Source organism: Octopus bimaculoides, chromosome 14, assembly GCF_046866305.1.
Source record: "Octopus bimaculoides isolate indiv1 chromosome 14, ASM4686630v1, whole genome shotgun sequence".
Lineage (NCBI taxonomy): Eukaryota > Metazoa > Mollusca > Cephalopoda > Octopoda > Octopodidae > Octopus > Octopus bimaculoides.
Genome location: NC_142941.1, coordinates 23,087,637 through 23,092,673, shown reverse-complemented (window position 1 = coordinate 23,092,673; position 5,037 = coordinate 23,087,637). Strand labels below are relative to the sequence as shown.

Sequence of the window (5,037 nt, the reverse complement as noted above, 5' to 3'; positions counted from 1 at the left end):
GGTACGCCAAGTCTCATGGTATGGCCTTCGAGAACGGAGCTCCACCAGATAAAATCCCCAATTCAGGCGGTTTACGATTTCCAACAGAACCCATTCAATTTGTTCTGCCTGAAGTGATCTGATTAACCTCTGTGTCCGAGGAACAGAACCCTGGAGCACATCCTAATAGGCGTCCAAAAGTCCTGAGAGAGGGATGCTACCGCTGGAGGCATTACCAGGTTCTGACGATTAAAGCAAACACTATCCGAAGCAGGATTAGCGATAGGAGCCACCTCTGTCCCCCCCCCACGAAGTTTAACATCGTTGTCAGTACTGGCATGGAGAAGGCGCCAGCTACTAGGCCCGCCCCCTCGGGCCAAGTAGTCATGGAAAAAACTGGGAGTTGAAAATCAACCAGAAGAAACAGCTGAAGCTTCCTGAAACTGTCGCTTCAACATTACACAGATTAGATATGGTGCTGATAAGAATGTGTAGTGGTGATTCGAAACCGAATCTCTGGATACGCTGTCAGATATCACGAATAAACCGCAATAGTTTCACGCGATCACTCTATTAAGCAACCAATTAAAATCCAACCACTGCGTAGTCCAATTTTCTTGAATTTTCGTTTTGTGCCCCATATAAAATCCACTTTCTGGCGTCTAAACTCTTTGCAGAATGTTGAGACTGGCCTCTCATTCACACGTCTCACCTCTTGCCAGGCAGAGTATTGAAAGCGGCTGAGTGAAATGCATCTCCAATCTTGTTTTGGGATATTTGCACAGATATCTTCAGGTTCTCATAAGTAACTTCTTTGAACGTAGCGCGGTTTTTCATCTCTACCAGTAAGTAATTGTTGCTGTTATTATTTGTAAAAGACCAATACAGTTAAAACTCTATGTCCAGTAATAAAATCTTCTGTTAATTGTCGTAAGTGTTGTTAATTACTTTTTCACGCAGTCCCAAAACACTCTTTTTTTTACCAGCAGCTACCATGACTACTGTACGGCCAAACAACAGCGCGAAAAATGTATAGATGAGTAGGTTGTTGTTGAACCGCCTAATGTGACTCACTCAGAAGGCTGTAATATCATTTGACAGGAAATCCGGTATAAAGAAATACATGGAACAAGATGGTAACTTTAAATGTATTTAATGCCGGCCACACGTATATATTCACAAGCTGAATGTTAATGGTTGATGGGCATTTATACATATATCTACATGCATCTGCGTAGGTTGTATATTCGTTGTTAACCCTGGTGAAAAGCTCACGAACAGCGATATGTTAGGACCTGTGCAGTGTTGTCGGTGCTGTGTAGATGTTGTTGATGAGAGACATGATGGTGGCGACGAAGATGGCGGTCGCTGTAATGTGGTTAGTGGTTAGACCTTAGAAGGTCTGAAACCAACAAACTCCGAGACTAGAAGGAGGTGAGTTTTTATAGCTAACGGTAGGCTCAAATGCAGTTTAGAACAGACTGTCTCACGTGATTTATTTGGAGGCTGCGATTGGTTGGGTTGCATATTGGCGCGCGATAGTGTAAGAGACAAATTACGCCAATACCAACTAATCAGAGTGTTAGACACAATGGGGTCTAAAACAGCGCCCAAAGGTTAGCTGTTGCCTGCTACGTTCGTATGTATGTAAATATAATAGAGAGAGGAAGTTCACTAGAGTTCGCTACAGACAGCGCCTCCACTCCCACAAATCATTTCGTGGGAGACAAAATAGACGATAAAAGGAAGATTTCTGTAGCAGCAAAGAAAGGTGTCCAATCAAATAGAACAAGGCTTAGGTATAATGATACAGAAAGAGAGAAAATATGAATGCGGTGTCTATAACAACATACGTCTATTCTCCGGAACAGTCATTGGCGAGGCAAAGTTAAGATATGTAAATAGTCTGAGACAGAACGTCTGAAATGCAAACGAGATAACTGTCCAGGATACTGGAAATCACAGGATGCAAAAGTCGAAGTGTTTGAGATGCAATGTTGGCTGCTGAGACATGAGCAGTGCCAAGACTTTGTCTGCAAGACCAGTGAGTCGCTTGTAGTGGAAAAAAGTGTTGTTAGTTTGGTAGGTCACTTGCAGAGGCTAGTGTTGCAAGAGCAGTGGGTCTCTTGCAGAGGCTGGAGGTGCTAGCATGCTGGAGCAATGAGAAAAACAACTAAAACCATAGAATGTGGTGCATGAACATTGAAACAAGTTAACATATAATATACATAATATTAAAAAATCATGCGTGTATTAACATTGAAACAAGTTAACATATAATCTACACAATATTAAAGAATATGTACATGCATACATATTAAAGAATATGTACATACATACATATTAAAGAATATGTACATACATACATAGGTAAGGTCCTGAAAAAGGAAGTGATATGCAAAGAAAAATGAAAAAAAAAAAAACAGACTACTGAAATACAATACAATGTGCAGGCAAGGAAAAGTCCTAGTCTTTAAAGCAGAGTTCAATTAATTCCGAAGTGGCCAATATGTCTCAAAGTGTCATTCGCGTGGCTGAGAGAGAGAAATAACAGCAGCGCTTCCTGTGTCTGATGCAATGTTGCCTGGAGCAGAAGAAATACAAGCTCGTGAGAAAGACGAAGAAGCGCATTGAGGCAAAGGAAAAGGGACTCATTTTGACGATAATAGGAACGGAACGCCGCGAAGAACAATCTGGTTGAAAGAACTGCCGTTAGAAATAGCATTCAAACACCTTATCTGAAAGAAGACACGACGAGCAGCGAAGAAGGATTTTTTTTTTCTGTAGCAGAGGATGAAAATAGGAATCCTTGCTAACAAATAAAGAAAAAATATGATCAACACGTGGATAATCCGGGTGGTTGAGAGAAAGAAACTCATACCTGTCACGTAGGAAAAAATTTGTTGTCCATGTGAATTCAGGAGAAATTTTTTTTCCTTTTTTACAAGCAAGAAGAATATTCCCCTAGAACGCTGTGTCTGCAAAGACAAAGTTGTAAATTCGGTTACAACCCGAGGAAAAATGATTTGCAGTTTCCCGCTATAAAATGGCATTAAAATTTTCTGGTGAAGAAGACAATATGGATACGAGGGATATCAGTGGTATTTTCCCATGCGATGAGTGGCGGTTTGGTTGCGTAAACGAAGTCGCGAAGGAGAAAAAAGGAATACGTATTCACTAGTCATAATTCGTCCGAGGTTCACCATTTTAGTTAGTGATAGGCTGTTGAGCCATCTAATGTGACTCACTCAGAAGGCCGTAATATCATTTGACAGGAAATCTGGTATAAAGAAATACATGGAACAAGATGGTAACTTCAAATGTCTTTAATGCCGGCCACACGTATATATACACAAGCTGAATGATCAATGGAAGTGGTTGATGGACATTTATACATATATATATATGCATCTGCGTGGGTTGTATATTTGCTGTTAACCCTGGTGAGAAGCTCACGAACAGCGATATGTTAGGACCTGTGCAGTGTTCTCGGTGCTGTATAGATGTTGTTGACGACGTTGATGAGAGACATGATGGTAGCGACGAGGATGGAGGTCGCTGTAATGTGGTTAGTGGTTAGACCTTAGAAGGTCTGAAACCAACAAACTCCGAGACTAGAAGGAGGTGAGTTTTTATAGCTAACGGTAGGCTCAAATGCAGTTTAAAACAGACTGTCTCACGTGATTTATTTGGAGGCTGCGATTGGTTGGGTTGCATATTGGCGCGCGATAGAGTAAGAGACAAATTGCGCCAATACCAACGAGGTCCAAAACAGCGCCCAAAGGTTAGCTGTTGCCTGTTACGTTCGTGTATGTATGTATATATAATAGAGAGAGGAAGTCCACTAGAGTTCGCTACAAATGCAAGCAGGTGGTCTTCCATTACCTGTGAGGACCGCATCAAGGAGGCAGCTGAGAGTAAGAGAAAAGAAAAGCTGGGCTGGTGGAGTTATACCAAAGCAATGGTTGGCAAGCAAAGTATGATGTCATCAAAGTCGGGTGCAGAGGGTTGCAGGCCTGTTCCTCTGCAGAACTTACAAACGTGCTTCACATCACAGGGACCAATTGGCGGAGAGCAGTCAGGATGGCTGTGAGAGCAACAAAAGGGTTATCTCAAGACGGCCGTGGATCGAGAAGAGCGAGCATTGGAAGGAACAGTGCTATCAGAGGAAGTGCTGGCTGGAAACAAAATGGGGCTTGATCAAACCCAGCTGGGTTACCTGGGCGAGGGTGTCTGATATTGAAAGACCTACCTGAAACACCTAATTCGCCCACTTGACCCCAGTCAACATCACTGATGATGTGTCTAGGTGCATTACAGGATGATGTATGGAAAACCATCAAAGTTATGTGCAGAGGGTCGGCAAGCCAGTCTTCTGCAGAACTTACAAATATGTTTCGCACTACAGGGACCAATTGTCGAAAAGCAGTCAGGTTGGCTGTGTAGACCGCAGAAGGGTGTGGATCATGCTGACCCCAGGAAAAATAACTGATGTGTTCAGGTGCATCACAGGATGATGTATGAAAAACTATGTATGTATGTATATATGTATGTATGTGTGTATGTATGTGTGTGTATGTATATATATATATATATATATATATATATATATATATATATATATATATATATATAATTATAATATTATAAAAAAATTCAAGGTTTATATCATCACCTGTAATTTGATCTATACATACATATTTATGTATATATATATATATATATATATATATATATATATATATACATACATACATATATATATATATATATATATATATATATATATATATATATATATATATATATGTGTGTGTGTGTGTGTGTGTGTACACACATATATATATGTAAGTATGTATGTATGTATGTGTACATGACAAGATCACGATCGACAAAACTTCGAAGTCACCATCACCACTTTTCCTTGAGATAATAAGTACCACACCTTTAGTAAAAGTCACTTCCTTTTAAGTTTGGCTTATATATCAGACGCGCACACACGTTGTGTACATACATACATATAGTACATGCAGAAATATAGTATTTCACTTAAGATCT

At 40.3% G+C, this 5,037-nt stretch overlaps 1 protein-coding gene across 1 annotated transcript in view; it reads left to right on the top strand.

Annotated features, from left to right (window-relative positions):
- Positions 1-4,938: 4,938 nt before the first annotated feature.
- The window catches only part of LOC106884041 (uncharacterized), a 28,237-nt gene continuing 28,138 nt past the window's right edge, over positions 4,939-5,037 (top strand). The window contains exon 1 of the mRNA XM_014935253.3: positions 4,939-5,037. This exon is cut by the window's right edge and continues 1,027 nt beyond it. The gene's annotated coding sequence lies outside the window, so the exon portion shown is untranslated.